General features: G+C 36.0%; 1 protein-coding gene across 2 annotated transcripts in view; it reads left to right on the forward strand.

Annotated features, from left to right (window-relative positions):
* Positions 1–301: 301 nt before the first annotated feature.
* The window catches only part of KIAA0319 (KIAA0319 ortholog), a 126,994-nt gene continuing 106,191 nt past the window's right edge, over positions 302–21,104 (forward strand). For both annotated transcript variants that reach the window (XM_031946777.1, XM_031946778.1), the window contains exon 1: positions 302–883. The gene's annotated coding sequence lies outside the window, so the exon portion shown is untranslated. The remainder of the gene's footprint in view (positions 884–21,104) is intronic.

Genomic DNA, 21,104 nt, shown 5'->3' on the forward strand with positions numbered 1-21,104 from the left:
ACGTATTTCGATATTAGCCTTATCAAAAAAGGTTAGAAAAATAAAATGAGGAAAGTACTTCAATCTGCACTCAGAGTTCATCAGTTCTCTTTGTGGAGGTAGATAGTATTTTTCATCAGAAGCACCTTTTCCAGAAACAATGTTAGTATTGATTTGATGATTGATGATTTAGACCAGAATTGGAGATGGTAATAGTAGAGAATTTGCAGGGGGGGAGGGAAGGGATCTACTGAGAGAGAGGGAGAGGGAGAATGTGCGTGTTTGTGTGCGCGCGCGCGCGTTCAGGTGTGTTGTGGTTGTTTCTCTGGGCTTTGAGACAGTGTATCTATAACTGGGTGTGTGCTTAGGGCTGGAGGGGGGAGAAAAGAGAAGCTCGGCGTGCTCGTCGTCTTGGTAACAGTGATCCAGGCTGCATCTCGCGCACGCAGGCCGGCATCTGCTAAAGCTTTCGCGGCTAAGGGGTTCAGGACGCGGACTGCATCCTTCTGCGCCCCGGAGCTCCCCCCTCCCCAGTTGTCCAAGCTGGTGTGGCCGGCGCTGGGGGAGGTGGGGCGGTGCCCCTGCTGCAGCTGCTGCTATCTCGGTCTCGGCTGCTGCTGCTCCCCCTGACCTAGGTAAAGACAGCAGCTGCCGCTGTTTTAGCACCGCGGGAAAACTACTCCGGGGACCCGCCAAAGCAGCCTTCCTTCCAGAAGGAAAGACTGGGGAAGAGGAAGCGCGGGTTGCTAACTCCTTTAGAATTCTTGCCCGCACCTGCACGCGAGAGTGTATGGGGAGTTGATGACGAGGAAGGAAAGGAGCAGATGCTGCGAAGAATGACGCTTCCAGGCCTGGAGGTTCAACAAGGAAGAATATCCTCTGACTGAGCAGCCCAGATGTTCAGGTACAGTATCGGAACCCCCTCCCCAGTGGGAACTCGCGAAGTAATGAATACGCGGAACCCTGAGAGTGGAGGGCTACTCCAGAGATGCAGAATAGTTAAATGGAGTATAAGCCTAGGAGATGGGAGCAAGCGCTGTGGGTTGTTCTGGTACCTGACAGTCATTAACTCCGAGTAGAGGCGCTGATTGCTGCAGAGAGAATAATTGGGAGTGGGGTGGAGCCCAGTACATGGAAAGAGCTCAGCGGGCTGCCCAACATCGTGGAATTAATTATCCTTAGATTTTAGTTGTTTATTTTTTCTTAATGCTCTTGTTTTGTTTTACTTGTCTCATCTTGTCACACTGATTGAGAAATCAGGAAGCCACTGTGATCGACGCTGGTGTTGGAAGCTTCCACACCGATGGAATCAAGGATCCATTGAAGTATCTCTTGTCATCAATTAACTTCATTGCATTCTCTTTAGCTTAGCCCCCGCTGTAGCTTAGAAATTTGTAAGATTTTAATTTTTCTGCCTTTGAACTTCATAAACTATTGGGACATTAATCTGAAAAGATGAAAGACACCATTTTTTCTGTGAATTTGTATTTCTCTTAATGATAAGGAAGGAAAATTATGATTACAAGTGTTTATGTATAATTATCATCTGTTCTGTTTCACTGAATGGTTCTACAACATGGTCGTTTTGTGAGAAATACGAATTCAGAACAAGAATAGGAAGGTTATAAGCAGGATCCACAGAAAAATAATTGAAACCACCAAATGTATATTTTCAGATATGTATTTTATTATTAAAATAGCAGCCTCTGCAAACAGTTATTCAAATATATAAACCTCTATCAACACATATTCACATGTACAAAAAAAAGAAAAATAGAAAGGATTTTATTGTTGCTATTAAAGGCAAAGGCATTTACTGCTATCTTTATTGTTTTGTATCTAGATGCATAATTGTTGAAAATATTTGCAACCTGTTGTCTAGAAGAGCAGAACAAAAGGAGATACTGGAGAGGCATACCCAGAATCCAGAACTATTCTTGTGATTATTATTTTAAACTTATGTTTTGATTTAAAGAACCTAAGCACATTGAAAGTATTAATTCAGATTAAAACTGGAAAGATAGCATATGCATGTAGAAAAAAGAGCAGGCAAACAGCATCCTAGGACTTCTTGGGGTAAAAGCTGTTTTAAATATTCATCATTGCCAACTCATAACTATGAAAGTGACATACTTTCATAAAAATGAGTACAGCTTAGTATATTCTCAGCTAGAATTTAAAATAATATGGCATCCATATAAAATATAAAAATCTATAATTGTGTTGTGAACTTAAAAAAAGATGAGCTTGTTATTTAAACTTTCATAATTTACTCAAACATTTTTGTTTCAACTAAATTAAAGGAAAATCTGCAATTTAAATTTCTGTCTTTAAAGACTGTGCATTTGAAATGGACTTTTCCTGACACCATCAGTATCATTTATTAATTATGCCCAAAGCTTGGTCTCACACAATCTGCATATCAGATCACCTTAAAATGTGTAAATTGGTTGGTTCCTAGAATGTTAATTAATACAGTTACGTTTACTAAATATAATGTCGATTACATTTTAAATGGGGGTGAGTTGGGGTGGATTGGGGAGGGCAGTTCTTGCTTAGGTAAGGAAATTAATCTGAACAACCTGTTTAAAACCTTTAAAAAGTCTATACTTTAAAGTAGGCTCTATTTTTATGAATGCCTAGTGGATGGTGATTTCTGTTCCATCTCCCTCCATTTTTATTTCCATGTTAGAGTAAAAATGGTGGAATCCAATTAATTTTTTTTACATTGAATAATATAAATTTTTTTTCTAATAGTCTAAGATATAGTCTGTCTCTGGGATTTAATTTATAGTTAGATTAAATAATACGTCTGAGTGTTTCACTTCCTTTCCCTCCATCCTTTCCTTCCAATAACAGTATTTTGCAAAAGAATGAGGTTGTCTTGCTGGGAAAATTCTGATTTTTTTCAACCCACCTTCTTGTTTTTGACCAAAGGCCAACTATATTTAGTAAGGGGCAATTTTGACCATTATTTACACAATTTATTATTTATTATTTATGTTATTATAGAAATAAATTGATTGGGACTTTTTAATTGTCTGTTTTAATTAAAGTATCTTCACTGTCTTTATCTCACTTTAGTTTGAGAGGCAGTGTGGTATAGTGGAGAAGAGTTGAGGGTCAGGGAGATTCGATCAAGTCCCATTTCTGTCATATATTGACTGTGACCCATATCATATCATGAAAAGATTAAATGAGAAAAATATGTAAAATGCTATGTAAACCTCTAAACATAAAGTAAATGCCAACTATTAGGTAGTTAGATGGAACAGTAATAGAGCATTGGGCATAGAATCAGGAAGACCTGGATTCAAATCAGGCCTTAGACACTTATTAGTTACATGACTCTGGACAAGTTACTTAACTGCTGTTTGCCTCAACATTTCTTTCATCTATCACATGGAGGAAATAATAGCATCTATTTCTCAAAGCTGTTTTGAGGATAAAATGAGATAATATTTGTAAAGCAGCTTATAAACCTTAAAGTGCTACATATAAATGCTAACTATTGCTATAAATTATGATTACCTGTATATCCCAACTTTTCAGCATTTTCTTCTATTTTGGAATCAGTGACCCCTAATCCAGCTATCTTTCCTTTTGAGCCATTGTTCTAAAAGAAAGTGAGAGGTGAGTTGCCAATATTATGAGATTTTTAAGTCTTCTTGTTTGACTTCCACGTTTGCCATTGTACCAGAAACTTAAAATCATAGACTTTTCTAATTCAAAGGGAACCTTAAACTAACCTAAATCTGTTTCCTTAGATGGATTTCTGGGTGTTAGATAATCAAGATTTTGTTTCAGTGTAAAAATATTTATATACATATGAATGTTTAGGCATAGATCACTTGGTACAATCCAAGGAAAGGAAGAGCTATTAGCAAAGGAATTAAGATATCGCTCACATTTGCGTTACTTGGTCTAATCATTTATAAATAAGATCATTGAATAAAAATGTGCTTTATAGATTCTTTACTTGACATTGTCAAATATCCTTTGACAGAATTGTTACCTGCAACATTCCCAAGTGTGGCCTGAACCACATTAAAATGTAACTGGGAAATATTTAACGAAGTAGATAAAATATAATAAAACATAGTTAATATGTAGTTTTCTTAGCCAATATGTAGCTTTTGGAGATCTTTATGTATAAATTAGCAACTCCAGTTTCTGTTTGCTGTTGTTACCATATCTAACTATCCCTCTGTCTCAGTAATCTTTTCTGTACCATTTAAGCAGCATCAGACTGAGCAAAACTGGACAACTGTTATAGGGCATTATTCTATAGACAATTCACCATCTCACAAGTATGTACATTCTATAACATTCCAAAATTGTTAGAAAGTTTTTTCTTTAATACTAAGCCCAAACAGACTTCTTGGTAATCTGCCAATTATTCTATCTGATTCAGCCCTCTGGAACTACCTAGGATACCTTCTTCTTTTTGATCATGTTTTTGATTTTGAATCTAGCTCTCATGGGTTCTCCTCCCCTTAAGTCTTTTCCCCTCCAAACTAAATACCTAACTCCCTCAGTTATTCTTTACATGGTGGTGTTTCAATCTGTCTTGAATATTTGTAATCTCAGTTTTTTTTTTCTCTCTAACATAATCAAACCTTCTCAAGCATTGAGTTAATAAAATTCAAAAAGAAAACATTTTCTTTATTTTTACTTTTAGGAATACTTTATTGATATCTTTATCTTCTTTTTCATTCAAAATTTTTTCCAGTTATATGTAAAAGAATTAACATTTATTTTTTAAAATTTAAAATTCAAATTCACTGCTTCCCTCCTCTACTTGTTTTTTTTCTAATCTATCTCAGCCATACTCTTCCCAGAGAGCCATCCCTTAAAACAAAGAAGATAAAAAGACAAAAGGAAATCAGCAAAACTAAGCAATACATCTTACATATTCAGTGATGGCTGTAGAGCCACAGTCCTCCATCTCTGCCAGAAAAAAGAAAAAAGAAGAGTTAATGTCATAGTTTTTTGGAGGAGCCAGCTTTGGACATAATTTCAAAACATTCAATTTTGATTGTTTTGTCGTTCTTTCTACTTACAGTGTTTTAATTTTGTGTTTTTTTTTCTGGTTCTGCTTGCTTCACTTTGCATTAATTCATATAAATCTTCCTGCGTTTCTTTGTATTCTTCATATTCACTGTTTCTTATAGCACAATAAAATTCCATTTATATTCATAAAATAAATCTTTTCTTTTTTTTTGGCCACTACACAATCCATAAGCATCTACTTCGTTTTCTGATCTTTGTTACTATAAAAAGCAATCTTTTAGTGTATATGAGATCTTTCTTTTTGTCATTGCTGAAAAGTTTTATTTTATAGGTCAAAGAAAACTCAGAAGGGCTTGTGGAAAACAGCACTTGCAAAAAAATTACAATTCTCTTGGCTTCTGCATAGCTTCAGCTTCTTAGAGTCTTGCACTAGATAAGGCTTCTGGCAGTTATTAGTGGCAGGCATTATGGAACCACCCCTGAAATTCTCTGTAACTCCCAGTAAGTTGCTTAGTCACTACCAGACCTATACCTAGGTCAGGGCAAATGGAACTTTGCCCCCAAGTGCTGAAATTTTGAGATTTTCTATGTCTGTATTTCTTCAGCAAGTATAAAGAAATGAACTGAGTGCCTAGGTAGATAAGAGTGATTAATTAAAACAGAAAGTTGCTTTATGATACAATTCCTCTCTCATAAGGGAGTTTTTCTCTAGTCTGTTCCCACCTTTTTTTCTTCCCTCATGGTCCCCCTCCCAGCAGCAATCTCAGTGACCTGGTTCTTCTGAGTCTCTGCCTTCCTTTGAAGCAATGCCCTGAGATTAAAATTTCTTCAGATCTCTTATCTTTTGTCCTTAGCCTCCCTGCTGCCCTCCTCAGTTGAATTTGTCTTTAAAAAGTTTATTTGTGGTTATCCTGTCCTAATGTGCTTTTTTTGTGGTATTTTCCCCAGGTGCTAAAATGAATAGTAATGATGGCTCTGGATGTTGCTCTCTTATGCTTCTCTACATGGTTCCCAACTGATGACACTGGCATTACTTCCCCTTGTCACTAACCATTTTTCAGAGCTTCTTTGTGGTGATCTGAACCACAAAAGGGGGTCAAGTTTCCCTGTAATGGCAGGAGACACAGTTCTCTCTGAATATATAGCTCAGACATGTCACCAAATGTGGCCTGTTTTCTGTGTTGGTTTTCCCCAGACCTCTGACCTCACCTCTGTAGTCAAAGACGCTTCTGCCACTTTCATTTCCTAGAAAGTATCTTTTACCAATATGAGACTGGAATATGATTATTCCAAAACCTAACATATTCTTGCTCCAGGCACCCCAGGCACTATGTTTCATGACCAAGGGCCCTTTCCCCAGAGGCTCAAGGCTTTCTAAAGCAGCCCAGTTTCAACTCAGTTTTTTCCCAACTCTTTCTGGGAGACATCATTTAAATTACCCAGTACTGCTTCTTACCAGATTTAGGTTAGGAGTGATGGTCTGTGGAAGCTACCCTGCTTTGACATGAAGAATTGTGGAAAGAAGTAAAAAACATAATCCATTATTTGTGTTCATAATATATCCTCTAAGATAAATATGAGGTCTTTGAGGGGAGAAATTGTTTTATTTTTGTCTTTGTAACTATAGCTCTAGCACTTTTTCTGGTACAAAGCAAGTTCTTAATAACATTCCTTGTTGAAATAAGATGATTGATATGAAGTACTTCTAGATGTCGATGGTTGCAATATTTGCTGATCTTAAGATCCCTTGTAGCTACAATATTCTTTTTATTATAATTATATATATATGTATATGTGTGTGTATGTGTATGTGTGTGCATGCATATATACACACACATACACACATGCCAGTTTTGGTGGGTAGCATCAGAAAAAGAAAAGATTCCTTTGATAATATGGATTTTGGGTATCTGACATCAAAATGATGGTTATTCTTCCTTATACAAAGCATCCATTATTTTATCTGTTCTCTTACTCTTAGTTGCTTTCTTTTTATGGAAATACATTTTGGGGAAGGGATTGAGTATAAAATTAAAGCCCTTAAGTGATGTTGGAGTCAGTCACATAGAACATGTACATTCTCATACATTTTTAATTTTGCCACTTGGCACATATTATATATTTTGTGAAGAGTTGCATTACAGTAGCCAGCATTTCTTTTTGGCAACATATTCCACAAAAAAGCTTCATAGTACTGATCTCATTGGTAGATCAGGATTCTGCTTTCTGGAATCCTCTTCTTCTCTTTATCTCATTCTTTATGTTTCGGAGAGACTCAGCACCTTCAGTTTCCTTCTACCTAGCTCCAAGTTCGGTACCTAAGTGCAAGAGTAAATTTAGATAGCAGTTCATCTGAAAAAAAAAATGTAATGGACTTGAAGAGGTAGCTGGATGGTGTAGTAGATTGTTTTGGGCCTGCAAGTTAGGAAAATCTCAATACAAACCCAACTTGAAATATCTGATAGTTGTATAACTCTGAGCAACTGTCTTAACTTCTGTTTCTTTGAAATATCTGATAGTTGTATAACTCTGAGCAACTGTTTTAACTTCTGTTTCTTTGGGTTTTTTCAACTATAGAATATCCAACTCCATTTGGGGTTTTCTTAGCAGAGTGGTGTGCCATTTTCTTATCTAGTTCATTTTACAGATGAGGAAACTGAGTCAAACACACCTAGTAAGTATCAGAGGCCAGATTTGAACTTAGGAATTTGAGACTTCATGACTTCAGGCCCAGCAATCTATCCACTGTGCCACCTAGCTAGGCTAATGGTACCTAATTTGTTTTTGTGAGGTCAGATGAGATAGTTGTAAAGTGCTTAGCACAGTGCCTGGTACATAATAGGTAATATATAAATGGTTATTTCCTTTTCTCCCCACTAGAAGTTGTTAACGGTATGATATAGCAGCTAAAAAAGCTCTAGTGATTTAGGCAACATTAAGAAATGTAGGGGCTAAGAATAAAGAGATGATGGTCTCCTTGTACTCTGCCCTGATCAAATTCCATTTCTGGGGGCACATTATAGGGGGGACTTTGATAAACTGGAGAATATCCAGAGAAAGGCAACAAAGATACTGAAGGACACCATGATCATTATATTTAATTTAATTTAAATATATTTAATGAGAAGTTGAAGAAACTGGTGGTGTTTAGTCTAAAGAAGAGAAGATTTTGGGATAGTGTTTATATGCTATCTTTAAGTAGTTGGAAAGGTTAGCATGAAGACTAGTAGAGATTCAGAAGAACCAGGTCACTGAGGGAAGAGGACCATAGGGGAAATAGATGAAAATTATAAAGAGGTATGTTTGGGCTTGATTTAAGGGGAAACAAGTACAGCTGTCCCAAAGTGGATTGGACTACCCTCGAAAAATAATGGCTTATTCAAAACTGGAAGTCTTTAAGCAAAGATTGGATGATCATTTGTCAGGTATGTTGTAGAGGGGATTTTTCAGACATAATTGTACTAGATAAGTCTTTTCTAATACTGAAATTCTGTGCTCTGATCTGTACAAAGCTCCTAGAAGTTAGGTAGGGAATAAGAGCATTAGAGAGTAGACATTAAGAAGTTAGTGGGTTTTTCTCCATCATTCTTCCTTTCATGAGGAGGGACTGATGGTGGTCTTTAATCTTTTCTTCCTCTGTGGAGGAGCCTGGTGGGATTTTCATTTATATGGAATTTTAAACCTCCAAAAATTTCATATGTAATCAATTTCTATTCTTTTATTGATTTTTCATTGAGAAATTCATGGACTTGCAAATTCATAGAACCTCAGTTTGAGGGGATTTCTGAGACCAGTAGGCCTACCCCATAATTACAAAAAATCCTCTTTGCAATTCTGTTCATTCTTAGTCTTTTTTGGAGAACACTCATGGTGATGATTCTGAGGATGATTATAGTGATAATGACAACCATTATTGGTTTTGAATCTATAAAATGACAATTCGATTTAACTAGCATTTAAGTGATTGTTTGGTGCCAAGCATTGTCCAGGGTGCTGGAGATGCAAAAACTAAAGTAAAGCAATCTTGTCCTGAATAGCTTATATCCTAAGTCATCTGTTTCTAGGGTATTGGATATCTATGAAGTGTTTGGAATCTATGTATATACTACATGATCTATATCTGTGGAATACCAAGGATCAGTTTTGAATGTGAAAACAACCTCTTCTAAAACATGTTCTATGGGTTTTTTGCATTTAATTCGATGGGAAAAAAACCTATAGTACATTTTTTAAAAAATGATCCATTTATTGCGTTATCATCAGGAAGATTGGTCTATCAATTCAGTTTTCTTTCCCTCACTTCTCTTATATCATTTCAGGTAAGCCAACAATAATTTCCTTGCCCAATGTCAGGGAGTTCTATTTTTAGGTGAGAACTCTCTGGCTATTGATAAGAAATCAGGAATATAATGTAAAGAGATTTGAAAAGTTTATGAATACCTTGCTAATTTCAGGTCTAATTACTTTGTAGATATTTTGGGTGAACAAAAATTCACATTTCTTAACATTTGCATCTATCATTCCCCTTCCCCCCAATCATTCAAAGAAGTTTAACATATAGTTTGCTAAGTTCAAACTTACAACCTATTTTTTTTAGCTTTTTATTTTCAAAATACATGCATTGATAGTTTTTAACATTCATCTTTGCAAAACCTTGTGTTCCAAATTCTTTTCTTCCTCCTTTTCCCCACCCCTTCTCTCTCACAGCAAGTAATCCAATATATGTTAAACATGTGCAGTTCTTCTATATATAGTTCTGCAATTATCATGCTATACAAGAAGTCAGATCAAAAAGGGAAAAAAAAGAGAAAACAAAAAGCAAGCAAACAACAACAAAAAAGGTGAAAATACTATGTTGTGATCCACAATCATACTCACATTCCTCTCTCTTGATGCTGATGGCTGTCTCCATCACAAGTCCATTGGAACTGATCTGAATCAACTCATTGTTGAAAAGAGCCACGTCCATCAGAATTAATCATCACATAATCTTGTTGTTGCTGTGTACAATGTTCTCTTGATTCTACAAACTTCATTTAGCATCAGTTCATGTAAGTCTCTTCAGACCTCTCTGTATTCATCCTGCTGGACGTTTCTTACAGAACAATAATATTCCATTACATTCATATACCATAATTTTCCCAACCATTCTCCAATTGATGGGCATCCATTCATTTTCCAGTAGCTTGCTACTGCAAAAAGGGCTGCTACCAGGGCAGTTAGGTGGTACAACGGATAGAGCACCAGCCCTGAAGTCAGGAAGACCTGAGTTCAAATCTGATCTCAGACACTTAACACTGCCTAGCTATGTGACCCTGGGTAAATCACTTAACCCCAATTGCTTCAGAAAAAAAAAAAGGGACTATTACAAACATTTTAGCACATGTAAGTCTTTTCCTCTTTTTTACGATCTCTTTGAGATGTAGGCCCAGGAGAGACACTACTAGGTCAAAGGGTATGCACAGTTTGATAAGCCTTTTGGGCATAGTTCCAGATTGCTCTCCAGAATGGTTGTACCAGTTCATAATTCCACCCACAATGTATTAGTATCCTAGTTTTCCCATATTCCTTCTGACATTTATAATAATTTTCTGTCATCTTAGTCAATCTGAGAAGTATGTAGTGGTCCCTCAGAGTTGTCTTAATTTGCATTTCTCTAATCAATAGTGGATTTAGGGCATTTTTTCATATGGCCAGAAATGGTTTTAGTTATTTCTTCATCTGAAGATTGTCTGTTCATATCCTTTGACCATTTATAAATTGGAGAATAGCTTGTATTTTTACAAATTTGACTCAGTTCTCTCTATATTTTAAAGATGAGGCCTTTATCAGAACCATTGTATGTAAAAATTTTCCAGTTTTCTGCTTCCCTTCTAATCTTGTTTGCCTTGGTTTTGTTTGTACAAAAACTTTTTTCAATTAAAGATTTTTATTTTCAAAACATGTGCATGGATAATTTTTCAACATTAACCCTTGTAAAACTTTGTGTTCCAAATTCCTCCCCCTTATTCCCACTCCCTCCCCTAGAGGACAAGTAATCCAATATATGTTAAAATGGTAAAAATATTTGTTAAATCAAACATGTGTATACATATTTATACAATTATCAAGCTGCATAAGAAAAACCAGATCAAAAAGGGAAAAAATAAGAAAGAAAACAAAATGCAAGCAAACAACAACAAAAAGAGTGAGTAGTTATATTGTGATCTACACTCAGTTCCCACAATCCTCTCCCTGGGTGTAGATGGCTCTATCCATCACAAGACCATTGGAACTGGTTTGAGTCATTTTATTGTAGAAGAGAGCCACGTCCATCAGAATACATCCACATATAGTATTGTTGACGTGTATAATGATCTCCTGGTTCTGCTCATTTCATTTAGCATCACTTCATGTAGGTGGCTCCAGGTCTCTCTGAAATCATCCTGATGATCATTTCTTTACAGAACAATAATATTCCATAACATTCATATGTCGTAATTTATTCAGCCATTCTCCAATTGATGGGCATCCATTCAATTTCTAGTTTCTTACCACTATGAAAAGGGCTGCCACAAACATTTTTGCACATGTGGGTCCCTTTCCCTCCTTTAAGATTTCTTTGGGATATAAGCCCAGTAGTAACACTGCTGGGTCAAAGGGTATGCATACTTTTGACAACCTTTTGAGTGTAGTTACAAATTGCTTTTCAGAATGATTGGATCAGTCCAGAACTCTACCAACAACAGTATTAGTGTCCCAGTTTTTACACATCCCCTCCAATATTTATCTTTATCTTTTTCTGTCATTTAGCCAACCTGAGAGGTATCAAGTGGTACCTCAGAGTTGTCTTAATTTACATTTCTTTGATCAATATTGATTTAGAGCATCTTTTCATATGACTAGAAATGGTTTCAGTTTCTTCATCAGAAAATTGTCTGTTCATATCATTTGACCATTTATCAATTAGAGAATGGCTTATATTCTTATAATCAAAATTATCTATTTCACATTTTATAATGTATTCCAGTTCATTTTTGGTCAAAAATTCCTTCCTTTTCCACAGATGTGAGAAGTAGACTAACTTTGTTCTTCTTAATTTGCTTATAATATATCATAATATCATTCTTTATGTTTAAATCATAAACCCAACTCGATCTTATCTTGGTAAAGGGTGTTAGATATTAGTTAGTACATAGTTTCTGCCATACTATTTTTCAATCTAAGTTCTTATCCCAGAAGCTGGAATCTTTGGATTTATCAAACACTAGATTACTTTAGTCATTGACTATGGGGGTGTTATAAACCTAACTTATTCCACTGATCCACTACCCTATTTCTTAGCCAGTATCAAATGGTTTTGATGATCACTGCTTTATAATATAGTTTAAGTATTTACCTTTTTTTGCAAAGGTTTTCTCTGTGATAGCCTTTCCTCTTACGTCTATCTTTAAGCTTCTGGCTCAATCATAATACTGGATGTAGCAAAGAACAAAGCATCTACTCAGCCAAGAGTCAATATTATATCTATAAATTTTATGTGTTTAGATAGGGAGAATTTAAAGTGAGTCTATTGAGAAATAAAAGTGCTGAGATGATAAAAAGCTAAGCATTTCCGAGAACCGCCAATCCATTTGAAGGCCTAGGGTACAAATGCAAGGTTTCATCTTTCAGCTATTTCCTTCTTAATGTGAAAGCAACATCTTCAGTAATACGTAATCCTGATGTTTTATAGTATTGAGACTCTCATACAGATAAATTAAATAATTAACCCTTCTCTATAAAATGGTAATTATATTTCTACTGCCCACTGACAATGTTATTGTAAGGAAAACACTTTGGAAACTTCAGAGTTATGAAAATGTGAATTATCATTATTAATTATTATTGTCATTATTTTTAAATTTTAAGCTGAAAAATGCAAGCTGAAAATTTTCACTTGAAATCTGTTGGTTTTTCCCTTGCTTTCATTTCAATGAAATGTACTGTTGCTTCTTTCCAAAAATGACTCACAAACTCATCCTTTTCCATCCATTTCACTCCACTGCATAAGTTTGATCCCTTGTCACCCTCTTGTTTACATTACTGTGCTTGTTTCCTAATTGATTCCTCAGTGTTATTCTTCCTGCACCCACTAATCAAAGCATACCACTATCCAATTAATCTGCACAGAATACTGCTTTTCTCATGCCACTCTATTGATGAGAACCTCTGGGGATGTTGTTACTGGAATGGATTAAGTCCAGACTTCTTGACCTTATGAATAAATTACTATTTTTTCCACTTTGCCCCGCCCCCCCACACCCCTTACCCATTCAGCCTTAAATTTTTTACTGTTATTACTTTTACACAATTGCTTTCTTGCCTCTCTAGCTATTATTTCCTTCCACCTCCAAATTACCTTTAATTCATTTTGCCTAAATTTAGTGAACATGTCTCCCCTGAGAGAATGCAAACTCCCTGAAGAGCAGAGGCCAGAGAACAAGAGCTTTATAAACATTGGTTGCCTAAGTTGATCTCCTTGTTGCCCTCAATTTTCTACTGTCCCCTACTCAAAAATGATTTCTTCTTTATTTTTCTTCCAATAAACTCAATACTTGGCACTTCCTTCAGGTCAATTCCTTCTTTTCCATGAAGCCTTTCTTAGCTATCCTAGCACATCATGAACTTTTTTTTCTCTGGATCCCTAGAATATAGCCCTAGCATTTGTTTACCTACTATACAGTTCTGTGATTTTATTAGAGTGATTTCACCAGTGTAGATCTCAAACTCTGTGTGAGAAGTAGTCAGGTGAAGAAGGAAGGATCCTGGAATTGAGATCAAAAGACTGGGGTTCAAGTTTGATTATTTTACTTACTAGCTATGTGATTTGGGTAAGTCAGTTTTCCTTTCAGAGCTTCAGTTTCACCACATGTAAAATATGAATGGTCATACTTGTGGTATAGTAGAAAGAGTATTGGGATGGGAGAAGTGGAGAAAGAATGCTGGACTTAAAGCTGAGAAGCCTGGGTTCAAGTCTCTCCTCTGACATTTACTAGCAAAATGTGACTATAGTATCTACCTGACTAGAAAAGAAGATATATGAAGTGCTTTGGAAATGTGAAGACAACCTATAAATGTCAGCTATTATTATCTACTTTTTATTATGTTACTTTATGGAGAGTTTTTTGTTGCTTAAGGCCAGATTTGAATTCAGAAAGATGAGTCCTCCTGACTTCAAGTTCTGCACTCTATTCACCATGCCATCTAACTGCTTTTTATGGAGAGATAATATGACAATGGATAGAGGATCTGCTTTGGAGTGAGGAAGGCTGAGGTTTAAGCCTGTTGTTTTAACTCTTGCTCTCTTTGAACTTCTGTCTTCCCTTTTCCTACATAGATCAAAACTAAACAAATAGTTCACTCTGGAAGACTTGGAAGGTTTAGATAAGTGATTGAGTATGACTGTAGTATTTTTATAAAGACTTGGAGGTCTCCGATTAGCTATCCTAGTAATATAGTTATATTGTAACCGTAGTTAACATAGTTACATTATAATGTGATATAGTTGACTAATAATAAAAGCTAACATTTATGTAGCACTTTAAAATTTTTGCCAAGTGCTTTGCATAAGTTATTTCATTGGTTCTCACAACAACTCTGTGAGGCAGGTGTTAGATATGCTTTATCTATAGATATCCATAAGAATATGCTAGATAAAGTAGAATACAGGAATAGGCAGCAATCATTTCCTACAATTTTTGGATGTATCATTAAGAATCCTTTTGGCCCCTGGGCCTTTAAATCCAACAGAGGCTTGTTTGGTTTTCAGTTGCATGCATGTTTTGCAGCTTACTGTGGAGAGGCAGAATAGTCTATACACTAGCAAGACCACTTAGATTTAGCCAACTTAAGGTGTGTGTGTGTGTGTGTGTGTGTGTGCGCGTGCGCACTAAAGATGGAAGTAAGAACTACCAACCTTGACTCATGTGACCTGTATGACTTTAGACAAGTCACTTCTCTCTGGCGGGCTCATATATAAAATGAAATATTGAACAAGATGATTGCCAGGGTTCTTTTCAAGCAAGAGTTGTCCAATTCTGTGTTTTCCAGGCTGCGGACTGCTTGGTCAGACCCATGTCTACTATTTAGGAGCTAATATAGATTAATATTTCTCTGCCCCATCCCTCAGAGCTCCTATATAAGCTAGCCATGTAAACTAGAGCTTAATCATCTGGAAGGACTTAACAATATCTGTACTCAGTAGAGTATCTTCTGTTATCAGATGAGTGGCTGTAGAAGTTCAGTAGGGTATGCCTTTCTGGCAGTAAATGGAACAATCAGATAAACTCAAGAGCCAGGTGGGTCCTTATGGGTTGGAGCCCACTGGGCCAGCAGAGAACGAATTATCCCTTGATAGAAGGCTGTGTTAGCAGTGATATGTTCACTTGGGATGCCAAAGGTTCACCCTAAGATAGTGACAGACATATAGAAGGTCTCTTTGAAGTCTTAGTATTTCAGTTAGTTTTAAAGCTTAGAACTACTTTAAGACTTTTGGGACACCCAATATAATCAGTGAGGGAGGAACAAAAGAAAAGAAGAATAAATGATGGGCGTACCCTGACTAGTGATGTTAATTGATGCCTTTAAATACTGCAGTGGCAGGTTGTTATTTAACGCCATAGGAACGACGTTATATATATTGTCAGTGTGAGAAAGCATGCTGCCCACCTCCTGACAGAGAGGTGATGAATTCAAGGTACTTAAGGAGATATACATTTCTGGACCTTGGGCAATGTGAGAAATTATTTTGTTTTACTTTTTTTAAATAAAATACTTTTTCTAAAGAAGATAGCAATATAGTTGCCTCCCTCTCCTCCCTCCCCCCCAAAAAAAGGAAGTAGAAAAGAAAGAAAAGAGGGTTATTGAAGCACTATCTTTTCCTAGGACTACCTACATTCTCCTATATAGTTCCACGTTATGGTGGCCCGAAAACTGAAAGAGGCCTCCCTTCCTGGGGGTATTGGTGTGCCCCACTATATTGGTGATAAAATCTTGATCAGGTCAGATGAAACTACAGTGGCAGAGGTAATAGATTAGATATTGGCCCATTTTGGAGACTAGAGGTAGGAATTTAACCCTTAGGAAATTCAAGGTCCAGCCAACTCAGTCACTGAAATATAGTGGAGGGGGAAAGCCCAGAGGATTCCAGGCACAGTCTGGAATAAGTTACTGACACTTGGGTTCCCTACAATTTAAGAAAGACACCCAGGGACATATTGGACTCTTTAGATTTTGAAAAATCCACATTCCCCTCCTAGATATCCTAATGGATATTCCATTCACTTAATCAACTACAAGTCAGTGTCTTTCAAGTGATATCCAGAACAGGTTACAGCCCAGAAATATGAAAAGTCCAGCAGTTTTCCCCCTTCAAGATCCATGTTTCTGAGATCTCTGTGAATATAAGTAAAACAAGGGAGAGCTTTTAGCAGACACTAAGGATGGTAGCCCCTCAATATATTGCTTTGAAAAGCATTTGCTTGCTTCTTACTTGTTGGGTCCTAGTTACTACTGATTTAGGTGACAGAGCGTCATACAATGACCTTTTGTCCAGAGTTATCTATTATAACTCGGGTAATGCAAAATGGTCTCTTTTAGCAAGATAAGTAAAGCATATGATGTTTCTATTGATAAATGAAAATATATTAGAAGTCATGCTCACTTAGGTCCTTCTAGTATTAGTGCTCTTCACAAATGGGTAGTAACTAGGCCAGGGAATGAGGCCTCCAGTATAAACTCTATAATCTTGCCTCTAACCTATGAGGACCCAGCTGGCTGCTGAGGAATGCCATTTTTTACTGGTTGTCTGATGGGTCCATTTATTACCAGAGTGGACATACACAACTGAACTTCAGTAAAAACTAATATGGTAACAAGCTAATGAGTCCAGGTCTTGGCAAATCCTTCCAGATAACTAAGCTGGTATATGAGAAAACTTTGAGAGATGGGGCAGAGAAGATATTAATCTATACTAGCTCCCAAGCAGTGGCTACAGGTCTGGCCAACCAGTCTGGGGCCTGGAGAACACAGGATTGGACAAATCTTGCCTGCTAATTTAGTAAAAATATGTTATTTTGAGCACTTAAAATGTGCCAGAGTGCTGTTATAGGTATTTTCAGCCATGGCCTCAGCCTTTAAACAGCCTCATGGACCAGATATTTGTAAAGCTTCTGATTACTTGAGGAAATTTGTAAGATCCTCTTTCTACTATACTGAAAGCCCAAAGAAAAAAGGTCAGAATCTGTTGATTTTTTTTTAAAAGCATCACATTTTACATTCCCTCTTCCAATATTAGGATCTGAGTCGTTTAACATGTGTTTTCCCTTGGTTAATGGAAAGGAAAATTCCTGTTTGAATGTTTATAAGTTTGGATTTGGGAACCTTGAGTGTTTTTTTGTTTTTTGTTTTTTAGTGAGGCACAATGATATTGTTTTTATTGAATAATATCAGTTATGATTAGAAGTAAATATTATATTAATGATATCTTGATGTTTGCCTTCAGTTTATACTTCATACTAATATGCAAATTAGCATTTCATTATATTTTCAAAGGTTCTGTTATACAGTTCATTTGCAAGATTTGTATTTCAGTGGTTGTAAAACTGAACAGTAATTATGTTTGCTTAAATTTTCAAAAGAACAATCACCCCGTTCATTGATTTCATTCATTCATATATTTTAGATAATTTTTCATTCATATTTCATATAATTTAAATAATTTTCTCTTTGGTAAACTAAAATATTCAAGTTAGGGATTGTTATTCCTAAAAACTCTGCTGGTGAATATCCATTTCACAAACACATTCATCTGTAATTCTGCTATTTTTGTCCCTTCATTGAATGGTCTTAAAGCACCAAAATGTTAATGATCGTTATTACCATAGATTCCTCTTTCAGATTATCTTTGGTATGTCAGCCAAAGATATTTTACTTGATACATAAGCTGCTTAGACAAAATGAAATGAGATGATAAAGGCCTCTTTAATATTTTTTATTTTTCTTGACCTTCTTCCCACAATTTTTTCCTTGTTTTCATATCAAATTAAATTTATACATAGTAGATTAAAAAAAAAGCTTTTATGGTCACAGCATTTTAAAAATTTACATTTTTTATTTTAGTTTATCAGAAATTTTTTTTTAAATGAATAGTGCCAATTAAAGAAAGAGAGTTGAAGCCACATTGGACATCCTCTAGCTTCTCTGGAGCAAAGGAATCTCTTTTCCAGTATCTCTGACACAGTTTGTTATCTAGCTTTTCCTTGAACAGATGTAATGATGATGAGCTCATTCTCTTAAAATATAGTACATAAATGCTATTAAGTTCCTTTTTATTGAATAAAAATCTACTCTTTTGTTAGGGAGTTGGTCCAGCTTCCCATCCTGGAAGGCACTGAATGTAATCACAGAAAGAAAAAAGACAGATTGAACAAGGTTATTAACTGGAAATATGTAGCTACTCAGTGGTGGTCCCTTTACTGAAGCATGAAAAAAATTCTCTGATTGAAAAGGGAGCCTGGTCATTGGTTGGGCAAACTATTAGCCACGTCCTCAGGTGACCCTAAAAGACAAACAAACAGTTTGAGAACAGATTTGAATCAGTCCATGCTGGAAACAGCTTTGTGTTTTTAGGAAGTGGCAAGTGGGTCAAGGTTTATCTTTTCTTTTCCCATGTTGACTATGGCAGCTAGCCAGCAGAGCCAGTAGGAGGTACTCCATCTACAATTTGAGAGCTTGTCATTTTGGGAGAATTTAGGGAGAAGCCATCTATAGAGCAGACATTCTCTAGTTGTATGCAGTCTGTGTCTCCAGAAACAATGGCAGTCACTTAACAAGAGACAAAAATTTCAGGGGAGAACTCGTACTTTTAATCAATAGAGGGACTATAGGAGGACTCCATGCAAAGAGAAAGAACTTTCAGGCCCTGCAGTATGGGCAGTATGAGTTGCCCCATATTTTCTTTCCACAGCCTTTAGGTTTATTTGAGGGAGGTTGTACCTCAGGTTAATGAGGAAGGATGATATTTTATAGTTACTATTCTTACTATCCATAATTTATCGCAGTACCTGGGACACAGCAGGTGGTTAATAAATGCTATTTTACTATATCATTTTTAGTAAATGTCATAGCTTTGAGTTAATTGTGTCTACTAGCTGACTATAGTTTTGGCTTACAAGGTATCCTTTGAGGCATGGTATAGTTGACTCCTTCCAAAGAGTAACCAAGAGGGGATATGACACTTCAGTCGACTGTTGCTTATTTTTCCACTTTGGAGCTATTTAGAAAAATTTATTCTTTTTTTCACCTCACTTCTTTTAAGCATTTCAAGATAACTCTATCTCCCTATTCCAAGTTTCTTCTTTTCCAGGAAAAGCACCTCTAATTCCTTCAACTATTGATATGACATGTTTTACAGATCTTCCATTTCATGAGTGTTCCTGTATTTATCTTAAAATGTGGCTTATACAACTTAGTACAATACTCCTGATTTTCTACCATTGTGAAGTTCAAGGGCAATATCATGTCCTTTGTTTGAATAATATATTTCTATTATTGAAGGCTAAAATTAGGTTTTTTTATCAGTCACCATTGAGTCATTGAACTTGAAGGCAACTAAGATCCTTACCTTTTTTGCACATGAAATACAGTTAAGCTATGTCTCCCTATGTTCTACTTTTATTTTAGATAAATATTTTAATTTTTTCCATTATTTTAAAAAAATTATGTTAATTTATATTGTTTGTTAACTTATATACACATAAATATAATTACAATTTTGATATGCTATATTTTGTTTGGATATAAAAGCACTCTTTAACTCTCCCCCACCGAAAAAAAAATTTACCTTCCTGAAAACAGGAAAATCTTAAAGAAAATCTTCTCCTCCTTTTTCTTCCTTCTCCTCCTCTCCTTCTTCTCCTTTTCTTCCTTCTTTTTCTCCTCCTCCTTCTCTTTCTCCTTATTCTTTTTCACGGATGCAATGGTCAAAAAAAAAAATTTGTCATTGAATGGACAATCTACTGATTACAAGTTTCTTGATATAGTTAGTCTGGTCTTTAGAAAGCATCCATAGGCTGTTGCCAGAATTTGACTAAAAGACTTTTTTTCAGAAAGTTACAAACTGCCAGAACCTACATTCCACTGACATAATTTTTGAAAACCTTCACTTTGCAATTGGAGTAAACATTGGAAAAGTAGCATTGGAGTAAGACTTGGAAGGAGCATGGGACTTAGGAATCTACAGAGAGTATTTGGGCCCAGTGCCTAGACAGAGGAGGGGGGATTCCTAGACATCGCCTTCCTGTGGTTTCCCTCTGAAAGAGAACAAACTGGAGGTTGCTAAGGAGGCACCTCTTTGACCTCCACAACCCTTTGCATTCCATTTACTCCCACTTTCATACCAGGGAAATATACATTCCCATAATCTTATGGCACTATCTATAGTAAGGGCTTAAAGTCCTCCCAGAAAGGAAAACCAACTTGGGGCTGCTAAGAAACTTTTTTCCTCATCAAACTTATACTGTCTAATTAATTCTTGATAATGGCAGAGAGCAGAGTCCTCCTCTTTCATTTTCACATATTTGTCTATTATTTTGTTGCTCATCTGATTGCAAGGTTATGGACAAGAGCCTCTTCTCTCCAAGAGAAGACAAACATGACAAAATACACAGAAAAAAGCAAATGAAAGTTCAGATGAGGATACAGACAAGCAGGGAAATATTATTACTATTGTGTTAAATTTAACATTTATTTGTTAAAAATCATGCATAGTATTTCATAAGATCATATAATAGTTTCCTGGAGCTGCCCAGGAACTTATCCTCTCATTAAAAGGTCTTGTTTCAGAACTCTAGAAATTGGAGTTGCTAGAGAGTCTATCATAAGCTTGATCCTGCCAAGCATTCCCATATTCTTTCTCTAGGAAGCTGAGATATGAAACTTTCCAAGAATCAATATTGTCTGGGAAGTTTTTCCTTATCATTCTAAAAAGCTGGAAACTATTAGACTGGAATGTGAGAATAATATGAGAAAAGCAACAAAATTAGACTGTTTTCTCTGAGAACTATATATAGATGAATATAATTAGTTTCTAA

This window comes from Sarcophilus harrisii, chromosome 1 (genome assembly GCF_902635505.1).
Source record: "Sarcophilus harrisii chromosome 1, mSarHar1.11, whole genome shotgun sequence".
In the NCBI taxonomy this organism is placed as follows: domain Eukaryota; kingdom Metazoa; phylum Chordata; class Mammalia; order Dasyuromorphia; family Dasyuridae; genus Sarcophilus; species Sarcophilus harrisii.